Raw genomic sequence first — 12,623 nt, forward strand, 5'->3', positions numbered from 1 at the left:
TCTTCCTGTACTTGTAATTGTTTCCAACGCGATACAAGTTCGGGAGATCTAAAGGAACTCATTATAACTTTGTATATTCGATACGATTTCAATTTCCGCGTCAAAGGAGAAGCCTACTGTAATTCGTGAGTGGTCAGTGGTTACGCTAGTGAGGTAAAGAATGGGTTTGTGACTTTCTCATTCAATTGAAAGACTCGCGTCACTCTTATAAAATGGTTGAACGGAATACAGACTTCGAGTAGTCTCTTATTTTTCTTAAAGATAGTGAGGTCACGCGTATCCTGTGAGCATGGTGAATCCGCGAGACGCGAGACTCGTATCTCGCGTCTTCGCCGCTCCACGCTCTCAGAGTTGGGCAAAGACAAGACAAGTTATTTCCGGTGCGATACAAGAGGTTCAATGGTTATCTCGATTATCTAAACACATTTATTTACGTGGTAAAGATTTGTTTTTAAATCTATGAACTGATGCTAGTCCTATTTGGAACGAAGTGTATTTGAAATAAAAAGAATACTAAGTAAAACAAAAGTTGTCTGCAACACGAAGTATGCCTTCGCATTAAGACTGAGAATCCTAATGTTTATCGAATGTTCCCAAAAACCTTCTGATAATCTGCCCGCATCCACCCCTCGCCCCTCGCCACTGAACCGAACTGTTTTCACTCAGCAGCAGGTCAGCGGTCACGTTTACGAGGTAAACAAACCGATCGATTCTTGATCACCGTTCTTGTCGATTGGAAAATCAAAATACCGGCGTCATATTGCCGCGAAGATGAAGCAGTTATGTTATTTGATTCGTACTTCACATTCGAGTCAAAGCTTGGGTGGCACAGGTTATTTCTTGCGGTGGAATCGACGAGGGGAATTCAGAAAGTTGTAGTGTTTGTATTGTTGGAATAAATGGCGCATGGGGATGGTAAGTTTAACAAACAATTTCAAATTTTGCCGCTTGAATTGAAAGCAAAGTTCATTTGAATTGCTTTCTTATATATTTCTGACGGTTTTAGATTAACCTTAACTGGAGGTGAAAGACTCCTCAGCTCATCAGTTCTTCCTTTCGACAGGTGCATGCACTAGTATTGTGGCAATGAGTGACCCACATCCTAGAACTACCAGACACGTGTACTTCTCTTTTATCATATTCATATGAACAGTGAATTCGTGTGGACCGATGAATAGGCAGTCTTAGTGTGCTTTTCTCCACTAATCAGTAACAAACTGATGAAATTTAGACGAGGAATGAGGGTTCACCGAACTTCATATTCCCTGATTTCCTGACTATTTAAATGTCCAATTTTTAGAATACCTCTCACATTATTTCTTTTCGTTTTGTTAATCTTTAGTCGTTTTCTTTCTTATCTGTTTACCGTCCTGACTATTGTTTTTTTATACCGTAGGAATTTGAAGATGACAAGGAGATTCGACGAAGAGGAGGAAGTGGTGAGTTCAAAGTATTCCCAATAGAATCCAATTCTAAATACGAAATTTTGTTCGTGTGGATTGGTCCCTGGTTGCTATTAAAGCTCATTTAATGGATGACAATATTCTCTGTAACTGGCACGGAGTTGTTGTTAGTTTCCCACAAAAATTTCTTCGCAGAACCTTTTGTCGTCAAGCTTGACAATTACAGAAGGAGGCCTTGAGCCTCTAAAGACTAATTGTTTGGATCCAAGTCAAGACTTTCAAATCTTACTTCATAGTACAATTATTGATATCAAACCATTAACACCCAAAATCCAAAACTATCACCAAGCTCCACCAGACACCACAAGACGCCTAATACATAAATCATAGATCTCATAACTATTCCTCGAGTCCCGAATCTGCAAGGGCCAAGTCCTGAATCCCTACATGGCTTTACTGAATTTGAAAGCCTCAGACTCTTTTAGCCCTTCCTGAGCTTTCCAAAACCCAAAATCCTCATGCTAGCTGATGTCTCTTCTTAATTGTTATTGAAGAATTTCTTCAACCAAACTTTAGGGCCCTCAAAGGGAGAACCTGTCGATCCCACACCATGCTATCTTGAAGGTACCGTTCTGCTAGAGACTGTCATACGCTTTGGAAGAATATCGTATGAAGAGGAGGACGTCAATGTATGGGATCAGAGATGGGAGCCTTCTGGAATGACTGTTCGTGAGCTGTCGAACGATTGGATGTTTAAACCTCTTGCAAATATTAGATTTGTTGCGACAGCTAACGGGGGGGTCACTCATATTGTGTGACCACAGAGTATTGCGATCTGGTTGAGTGCTGTATTACGGGCGTGCATTCTGGGTATTTTGAGGTGGTTGTTTTCCGGGTTACATTTGCCTTGCAAGCAGATTTGTATACAACTTTACCAGTCTTTGTTTGTGTTGTTTCCCTTTTTGAATATTTGTGAGTTTTTTAAGTGGCTTATTGAAGAGGTGAAAGCGATAGTCGAGCAATTAAAAAATACAATTGCCCAATACATAACCTGGCTAATGGAAGAGGTGAAAGCGATAAGCGAGCGATTAAAAAACGTAATTACGCAATCATAACCTGGCTTATGGGAGCGGTTAAAGCAGAGAAAGAGTCGAGCAATTTAAAACATAATACCCAATCAATAATCTGACTTTTGGAAAGTATAAGAAAATTATGGACACATTTCATGTGCATTAATTCTTGTGTGATCTTGTGAGATCTATATCTTAGTAAATGATCATCCATGGGTAGGGTTTGTATACAGTTATAGAATTTTGCATGAAAAAAAAAAAATGATTCTTCTCTCAGGTTCAATGATCACTTTATTTTGCTCCAATAGTTTTCAGACAACCCTGATTTACCCAAAAAGTGATTATCTCGGAGACATGAGCTCGAGCCTCAGTCTGTTTATTGTGTTGTGTTCCTAAGTAAGACACTACTCTCCCAGTGCATCAAAGCGCACAGTGGAGAAATTGATTTTCTGTGAAACTGTCAGGGACCGAAACTGTTCGTAACGCTGGAAGGTAATCTGTAATGCCCTGACCTTCTGCTCATGGGGATGTAATATTACTCATTGCTGTTTCCAAGGCAAGGAAACCAACCGAAATAAGCTCTGCCAGGATAGGCTACTCGCCATCCAAGTTGGCGATACCTCTAACTTTTCGGTTTATACGATAAGGTTAATCTTGTAAGAAACCTTTCGCAGTGTTTCTACGCACCTTTTATATGTGATTGCCGGAGTATATATGAAACATGTATGCTTAATTCTCAAAAATAGGTTTTGCGTTCGTTTAGTTAGAGTGGACAAGTCACATAGTGGTAATGAACATTCATGATCAATGCCAGCCGCCATTAATGTTGACTATCTAGGTCGTGTCAGTGTAAGTATTGCCTTTATGATGTTTTTCTGTGATAATAAAGTGTCATTTGGAATGATATAACTCGATTTTAGACTGATCTTGTTTAGGGTCTGACTATTTTCTCCATTTGATGTGACGCACTTTTCTTTTCTTTTTTTCCTTTTTTTGGTGGAGTAGGGGGTAGGGGGTATGGGTGTTTGGGCCTTGGACTTAGTTAACCTCCATGTCGTGCTTCTTTAAAAGAAAGCCATACTAGCCATAATTATTAAGGAATAGAATTTTACATTTTTGTGTAATCCAGATAGGAGGGTGCCAAAATAGATTTGCGCTCTATGCATTAAACCTGAAATATTTCTTTTTAAGATGATGATTTAGTTTTGAATTTTTCTCATATAGTTTGAAAAAGTTTGATGATATATCAATCTTTTCCTGAGCAAGATGACGGCGGAAAATAATTTATATGGTATCCCTTGATCTTTCAGACTCACAATTCTCCACACGTACCATCAACCTTAAAAATAGTTCCATTCTCAACTGAAAGTTAGCAAACTAACGCCATTAACTCCATAATTAGGTTGTTGCTGGGAACTTCTTAACTCACTACTTGCTTGATTTTCTTCATATTGATGTTTCTCGCCTACAAATTTCGGCTGCAAGATAAAAGCCCAGTTATCATTCCCCTCGTTCAACCTTCTCATATCATTTCCCTCGACACCTAAGCTTGAGAGTCCAGAATTTTTAAAGCTCAGTCTTACTTTCTAAATCAAGTTTTGTGGTGCAAGGACTCCATCCCCGTTTGGCCATATTAGCTTGTTTGATGTACGTCATGTTGCAAACTCGCAAATTACTGCCTGTATTTATTCCCCTTACGTAAACTCCCGATATCTCTGCTTCCCTCTCAGGCGAAATATACGTTAAATTCTTATTCTCTTTTCCTAAGACATGTTGTGTGTCTGATTCAATCTCCAGACAATTTCTTTCGACCCCAACACGCATTTGAAGACAAACTTACATTTTTTCTTTAAACTTTCACCAAATGGGGAAATATCCTCGTATAGTTTTCAGGTCATCTAACTTGCTCCCCACTAATTAAGTTCAATCGCCATTATATACCTCTGAGTCTCATTACTACAAAGCACAATACTATAGCGAGAACAATATTGCATATAACCAAGAAATTAATTTTATAATTGTTACTATACCTATTATCCTCGTTACCGTTATCACAATTATGTGTAGTTTTTTTCGCTATTCAGTTGTCTTTCAGAACACGCTAGAACGCTTTTTTTGTTTTAACGGCGTTATCAGTGACTTTTTTTGTCCAGCGTGAACATTTGGAAAAGTCGTTGAAATTTTACTTCTCAACTTTTCAAGAATAGGAACATCGCATTGATTCACTTCTCACCAACCAAATTTCGAGATTACACAGTATCTGAAAAAAACTGGCTTATTATTTTTGTTATTATTAAAGCCTTACAACTCACCAGTGGAGCGAAATAGAAATAAATATATATGTACGGCAGGCATGAATAAGCTTGGTTCATACCGCAATATTTACGCCTGTGGTAAACAAATCGTATGAATAGCAAATAGCAAGTCAGCAAACGATGCTTCCCTTTTCTTAACTATCGCTAAATCAAATCTATTTCCACTTAAATGCTGCCAGTTCGACGCAGCAACCGTAAATTGAAGTTCAGAGAAAGCAGTGATTGAAATCAAAGGGAGTTAATGTAGCTTGATTACTCATAATTAGAAGAATCACGAACGACAGGACAAAAAATCAGCTAATGGGTAACGTAAGAGAAAATAAGGAGTACTTTCTCGGAAAAAAGATGGAATTATTAATTTCATTCGCTGTCAGAACTTCGCAAAAAAAAAAAAAAAAAAAGGGAAGGAAAAGAAAAAAGAATAAGAGAAAAAAAAATACATATATCGATGCACCTTTTCTTATAGGATCGATAAAACGTTTATTACTCTCTTGCCCGTCCCCGCTGGAGGCTAAAAGGAAAAGATGGTTGGATAGGGAAAGTAAATAATCGAGCAAATCAACGCACTGAGAATTCTAAGAGCGAGTAGTAATAAATGAAGACCTGGATTGCTAGAAGTCTACAACAAGACGGGAACAACTTTTTGCTGACTTTGACCGAGACCCTATGATTATGGGTGACATTTTAGTCACTCAATGGTGTTAGACGATATATTTTTGCCGACTGTTTAACAACTTTGTTCTTTTGGTGAACCACTCTACCCCTTTCTTGTGACGTCCAAGAATTATTTTATTTATACAGAGAAACTCGTTAAATTTTCTTACACTACCTGAGGAATTAGCTTTGGTTGTGGCTTTAGCTGTTGCTCTGGCTGTGGTTTTGGTTGCGGCTGTGGCTTTGGCTGGTGTTCTATTCTTTTTCCCGTTTTGCTTGGATCAAAGTAATGCAGCAATGCTCGCTTATGGATTTCCCTGTAATGCTTGTCTCAAGAAAAGATGAAGCTCTGTCTTCCGTCGAGATATTCCTCCCCGAACTGCGAGGCCACTTTTCTCCGTGCCCAAAGCGAGATCATAGATCTGTCTTCCTCGTCTGTATCTTTGTAGTCGTTGTCTCCACCGATGACAATCAACACCTTGTCACCTAGGATAACAAAATAAATAAATCAATTTGAAAACTGTTATGAGTGACTAAAGGTCGATGATGAGGGGAGAGACCTCCCTCCCTGTTGGACACACACACACACACACACGCACACACACACACACAATAAATAATTTATTGTATCATTTTCATCATTAAAATCACTGAATTCAAATTGCAAGTGATTTTACTGAAAAACACACCATCACATCTATTAGATATCTATATCTAAATATAGCAATACCCTACAAATCGAGTTTTCAGTGGAAATAAATGCATTTTCTCCACCTAAGCATGCCTTTAACAAATACCTATACAACTTTTTTGTCCATTATTTTCAGATATTCATGTTCTTTTCGAGAAACAGTCAATTATAGAATGGTTTTGTGAAAGTGAAACTCAAAGCGAGGTCGGAAGTAACTTCCGTTTTTGGTTAGTCCCAACATAGACACGAACTAAGTCCTTTCCACGGAAGCGAGAGTGTTAATACTGAGCAATTAGCTTTGAAAGTTAATGTTACCAATAGTTCGCGTCTTTTCTTTCATCAAGAGAGTAAAATTGAAAACTCGACTTCCTTAGGAGATACACACCAATTAATGTTTGTTCTCACGAACAAAAATACGAATAATAAATAGAGGCATTATTAATGCCACACAGCCACAATTTTGAGACTCGATGTATCGTTTGTTTTATCTGGAACTTAGAAGACATTAAAGACATTTTCAGAGTATACATCGTCATAAAAGGGAAAAAGTGTATCGTTATCGCTGTGAAAAGATCTGATACAAAACACTATCTACTCAATCGTTTCGATTAACCAGTCGCTCCCTGTAAAGCTCTGTAGAGACTTGCGTAACCAATTTCAGCGTTGTCTTCGTTGATTGAGAGCCGCGATTCGTGGGCATGGACACGAAAATCCATCTGCAGTTCAGGAATAATTGTCTCGCACATCTCTGACATTTCGCGCAGCCGAAAAATGCGTTTGACTAACGTAAACCGTATCTTCAAGTCGTTTTGCACAGTTAATAACAAGAATTCTATTGGATCCAAACTACAAGTATTATCACAGTTAAAAAGATAAATGTTGGCACTTTTATTTCGAATGATTTCACCAACGAAAAGGGAAGCAAACCCTTTTCGCACACAGCCGAACAAAGTCTACTTGCTTATCGTTACCGGAATACGAATTCCCAGAATAGTGCGTTACCTCCATTTGTAACGAACCTTTTGATGACGTGCACGGCAACTGTATGTGGACGCTTTTTTTTTGTTTACATTTTTAAATCCTTAACTGAAACCAGTAACTGTAAAAAATATGAAAGTAATTTTTTAGTTTATTTAAATACTTGTAGCTGCAAGGGTAAGAATGGCTGAATACCTGAGGCGAAGAGTTTAAATTTTTGTCATTTTTCTTCAAACGTTTCGCGAACAAAACAACGGGTTCACTCAAGAATACAGATTTCAGTTAAATGTATCCCAATACGTCTGGCACCAAATCACCGACAACTTCCGAAAGAGAGGAAGCTTACTGCAATTAAAAGCTACGATTTCTTCGAAAGATAAGACAATTAATCAAGCGAATATGACCTTTGGTTGAAAATGTGTGTGACACGGTCATTATCTTGTCAGTATTGCATGCATAGACGAGCATGATAAACAACACGAAATCAGAACATAACAAATCACTTCCTTCTCGCGATATCCGAGGTCGGTGGTGTCCATCCCGCTCTCTTACTTGGAGGCGTTCAGTTAAGGTGGCGGTGAATAGGGGGTGGGGTGGGGTAAGGTGGAATGGTGTAAAATGCTAGATATTCGGACCTTAATGTTCCTATTAAACAGACTTGAGACATTTCGACCGCTTCGAGACAGTGTCCACATCACTTTCCATTCCCCCTGATTTGATTATTTCATTACAGGGGAAAATAGAATTTTGGAACCTTGGACTGAGGTCTGCAAACAAATATAAGAATAAAGGAATAAAATCCTACTTGATTTAAACTGTGAAAACACGCAACAGATACTTCAACAAAATATTAAAAATCTGTGTTTCCAAGGCACTCAATCGTTAGGAAATCAGTAAATAAAAATTAAAGAAGTAGAGATTTTTTGAAAATGTATCTATCCTACACGGTTCTTCATCTCCTAATTAACTAAAACCAGCTAATTACGATTATAAACATAAATTACTGATAAAATAACAATACAAATTACAAATAAGATTACCAGGTGTACTGCCAGGTGATTGAACAGTTTTTGTTTCTTTTCGAATTTGTTTTCCTTGAAAATTTGTTGTTCTTAATCGGTTATTAATTTTCACAGTGTTAACTTTTGTAAGGCTCAGCCTTGGTAAATAAATTGTTGGTGTTCAGCATGTAACTGAAAACAGGAATTTGTTTTACATATAGCAACTCTGAGCTAAGATTTTTTGTCCCTTTTCTCGTATAAGATAGAGTGCATATTACAGAGGTTTGTTTTAGAAGAAAGCATGCTAGAATACGATCGGGTTTTATGAAGCTATCCACGATGAGGAGGTGTCTTTAAGAGGACGTTCGACTGTAGTTTGAACTTGATCTAATGAGTTGCAATAAAACTTGAAACACACGGCACAAAAATGTTAAAGCTGCATGAACATGAACTGGAACAGGAATTGGTCGTCTGTTTCAAAGTCAGGTTTAACTAGGCATAAATGTTTATAATTTTTATGGACAGCTGTTTTCATCTGTCGATTTTTGTTCCGAGCCATTCACATACTGCTACTAAAATCCACAGTATGCAAGACCAAATCCAAGTAAGGCAATCCCAGACTAACTTTAAACAACACAGCATGCTCGCCCAACTACAAATACTCTCAGGTCGCACACTGTAAGAGACCCCACCGTTAGCTGATACGACAAATCTAACATTTGCAAGAGGTAAAAACATCCAATCTCTCGACAGGTGGCGAACAGTTGTTCCAGACGGCTTCCATCTACGGTCCCACACACTCACGGCCTCTTTCTTATACGAAATTCTTCCAAAACGCACAAGTGTATCCAGCAGTACGGTACCTTCGAGAAATTCCGGTTGGGAGTCAATAGGATCCGGCCCTAAGAGTAGATTGGAATAGATTTAGGGTTAAAAAATAGTTAAAATAATCCTAACTGAGTCACAGGACGAAATCACATGTTTCCGTATTTCTGAAACGTGGCGGAAACATGCAACTCCATGTTTCCGTTATGTTTAACATGCACAAAAAGTGGTCCGGTTCCGTTGTATACGCAGCAACGGAAACGCGAGAAAACGTCACGAAACCGGTAACGGAAACACAGGTTATCCGTCGTGTTTCCAGAACGGTTTAACATGTTTCTGCCACGTTTCCGTTTACGGATTCTTGCAATTTCGTCCTGTGAGTGTTTCAGCCCTCGCCCAATACTGGGAAAGTGAGGTTAAGGTAATGCAATTTGGTGCTTGGGAACTGGGACAGAGGGTGAGAGTTTGAGGCTTTTAAACTTAAACTTTAAGATTCTTGGGATCCTTAAGGACTCGAGACTAGTGTAAAGCGTAGAGCTTATGTCGGAAAGCTCAAAACGATGGTTGACATGCAATGTTACTAAATATGGAAGGTAAGATAATGCAACAGCTCTAAATCAAAAAACCAAAATTAAAAGCAAACGAACGAGCGGTAAGTTACTTAAAAGCGGCTACCTCGTGAAATATTTAAACAAAATTTTCCCACTGGTATTGCCTGGCGTAATCCTTAGTGTAGTAATAATTTATTACGCCCATGCTTGCTCCTATCATGGCGAGGAGATGGTCGAACATACGCTCTCAAATAAATATTTGATCTGAACCCAATCATTCTTTGAATAAACTAAGCTGCCTCTAAAATGAGTGTTCAGCCTCTGAGAAACATTTTTGCCTCCAATCGTGGACTCACATTTTCCTCCCTCTTGGCCTTTAAGTCTTCTTTGGGTTCCTTTTCCTAGAGGAGGTACATCATCACCAGATATACCGTCCTGCGAGAAGCAAAAGATTAAGGAGGGATAGGATTGGAGGGAACGAAAGAACGGGAATGAATGAATGAATGAATAAATGAATGAAACAAAATATCAAATCAATCAGAAAAGTCACATATGGGACTCCAGATTAGCTTGATGAGCAAATACAGGAATCTTGGCTTAACATGTTTAGATGCCTATCTACAATTTACTTACATTAAGAACAATGGAATAGTGGACACACCAATGAATAGACCTGATGACCCTAAATTGCAATTCCACAACCTGAATAGTACTCTATGGAATAGTAAGCTGACAATTTCTCTCTTCCAATTCTCTTAGTTTTCAATTTGGAAGCAATTCAGAGTGGTTGTGTTATAAGCAAATGTTCAGATCGGGTTATAGGTTACTATCAGAGAGTACAACCATAAAGGAACTTCGTTTTCATCCCTGTGTGGCACTAGATGCTACCTCTCCTCTTGATATTACATTATGTGTGTCTAGAGCCGGATACATGCTTGATCATCGATTTAAACAAATAAACACAAAAAACGGCCAAACCTTGTCAGGAGAATCATTGATTGGCGGAGCAAAGGTCGTTGGCTTTTGATTTGGCTCATACCCGAACTTCTGTTCTTTCTTATTAGGGTTGAGATAGTGCATTAGTGCCTCCTCGTGGATTTCTCTGTGCGCTTTATTCCAAGAAAAAATGAAGCTTTTTCTTCCATCGAGATACTCCTCATCAAACTGTGACGCCACTTTCCTTCGTGCCCAGCGTGAGATAACAACCTGTTCTACCTCGTCTTCATCTCTTTATTCATTATCGCCACCGATGACGATCAAGACTTTGTTTCCTTGAAGTACAAGACAAAATGTATTGTATTACACCTTTACACAGGTGACAGTTCAGCTGAGAGTGGCTTTACTTCTTGGTTGAGTGAAAAGTTGCTCCTTTTTTAAAGTTCTCAGTGTCTCTCATATTTCTTTGGTGCCCCTCTCTACCCCACAGCATGAAGAGAAGGGGCCGTCGTGTGGGGGGGAGGGGGGGGGGGTGCAGGCACTCAGAAATGTTCGTTTTGATTTGTCATTATTATCTTTGACCAGTTGAAAGAGGGTTTGAAAGCTGCCTGGAGTCCACGGTTACCTCCACGTCGAGTAAAGTATTATATAGAAAAAATAAACGATTATTTAAAAGGGAGCTTGACGGGGAGAATTTTCCATGCTTTTTCCAGAGTGCTTCTGTCAACTGTACAACTGTATGTCAACCATGTTCATTAACAGACCAAAACCCCGCAAAAGGGATATAATGATACCATTATGTCACTCATGCATGTCGGAAAATGTGTGACATCTCAGTTTCAATCTTTGTTCGTACCAAACATCTCAATGAATTAAAACTTGGAAAACTAGCGTATTTTGTTCAGGTGACGGTTGAACGAAAGCAATCGCTGTACTTTACCACCGATTTTATAAAATGATATGTGAAAAAGTCTTAAAGAACATCATCCTCCTGACAATAAAGAGTGAAATATGGACACAACACTTTCATCATCGGCTTCAGTTGAATTGATTTTATATTATAATGAAAATATTTTTTATAACTAATATGAGTAGCCTAACAGTTCCTCTCAATAATCATACGACAGGACAGGTCAGAGGCTCGCACGCTATCAATGGCACGTGGTATTCTAGAAAACGAAAGTTCTCACGTCATCATGATGGACTCTGATCTAAAAGTGAGGCATCTCGACCTAAGCTAAATAAATTTTTCTCTCTAAAAATTTTTTTGCCTTGCTGTATAAAATTAAAATTATAGTTAGTAAGAGCACTCTAAGATGCTTAATGTAGGTTAACGATTTCCTTTACGTTTGAGTGTAGATATATTTCAAGAAAGTTTCAAAAGCCGACCACATTGATGAAACATTGTCAGATCTTGTGCATGAGTCATTTGGTATTATTATCACTATTAACGGCATCAACAACGGATCCAGCTTCGTTCTTTTCTCCTTTCCTCCGAAGCCAAATAAGATGAGAGCGTGCAAATAACCATTAGGCACCTATGATTTGATTTCTTCTCGAAGTACGACGATTTATCACATTTGTAAGGAAATTTTCTAACATCTTGCACTGCACAGATAAATCATCTCAAGAAAGAAGCGATAGGTTGCCAGTGCACAAATTGTGTAAACAATAATTTCAATATGTTTACAGTCGACTCACCAGTCGCTCGCAGCAGACCTTCGCATAGCCAATACCAGCGTTGTCTTCGTTGATAGAAAGACGAGATTCATGTGCATGGACAACAAGGACGGCATAATCCATCTGTAGTCGAGGAATGATGTTTTCACACATATTTGGCATTTCACTTAGGCGAAAATTGTGCTTATCCATCAATATTTTAAGGTGAGGATCTTCTGTCATTTTGAGCAATAAGTTTTCTACAGAGTCTAACATATACGTGTTATCACAGTTAAAAAAAGGTGGAACTTTATCGACCTCCCTGGGGTTGCCATTTTCCGACAGTTCTTATTATCAGGGAGCTTTCAATGCATGGTCTTCGTTCGTTGGCCTCAAAACTTCGTCTAAAGACGGATAGCTTTCATTTTATTAGTACAAAGTTCACTTGCCTTTCTCGGAATTGTCACGCAGTAATTTCTTCATTTCTTCGTCACTTCCGGTTTTTTTTATCTAACATTCGGCACTCCTCATTTGAAAACC

At 38.5% G+C, this 12,623-nt stretch overlaps 1 long non-coding RNA gene and 2 pseudogenes across 1 annotated transcript; 1 reads left to right on the plus strand and 2 right to left on the minus strand.

Moving 5' to 3' along the window:
- The first annotated feature begins 1,394 nt into the window (after window positions 1–1,394).
- LOC136281758 (uncharacterized) lies at window positions 1,395–3,387 on the plus strand. Its single transcript, XR_010717952.1, has 2 exons — window positions 1,395–1,439; window positions 1,980–3,387. It is a non-coding gene; the product is annotated as an uncharacterized lncRNA (long non-coding RNA).
- A 2,221-nt stretch (window positions 3,388–5,608) lies between these two features.
- On the minus strand, window positions 5,609–7,650 carry LOC136281960 (uncharacterized; annotated as a pseudogene).
- Window positions 7,651–7,961: 311 nt separating this feature from the next.
- On the minus strand, window positions 7,962–12,418 carry LOC131779845 (uncharacterized; annotated as a pseudogene).
- Between the last annotated feature and the right edge of the window lie 205 nt (window positions 12,419–12,623).

This window comes from Pocillopora verrucosa, chromosome 6, assembly GCF_036669915.1.
Source record: "Pocillopora verrucosa isolate sample1 chromosome 6, ASM3666991v2, whole genome shotgun sequence".
Taxonomy (NCBI): Eukaryota; Metazoa; Cnidaria; class Anthozoa; order Scleractinia; family Pocilloporidae; genus Pocillopora; species Pocillopora verrucosa.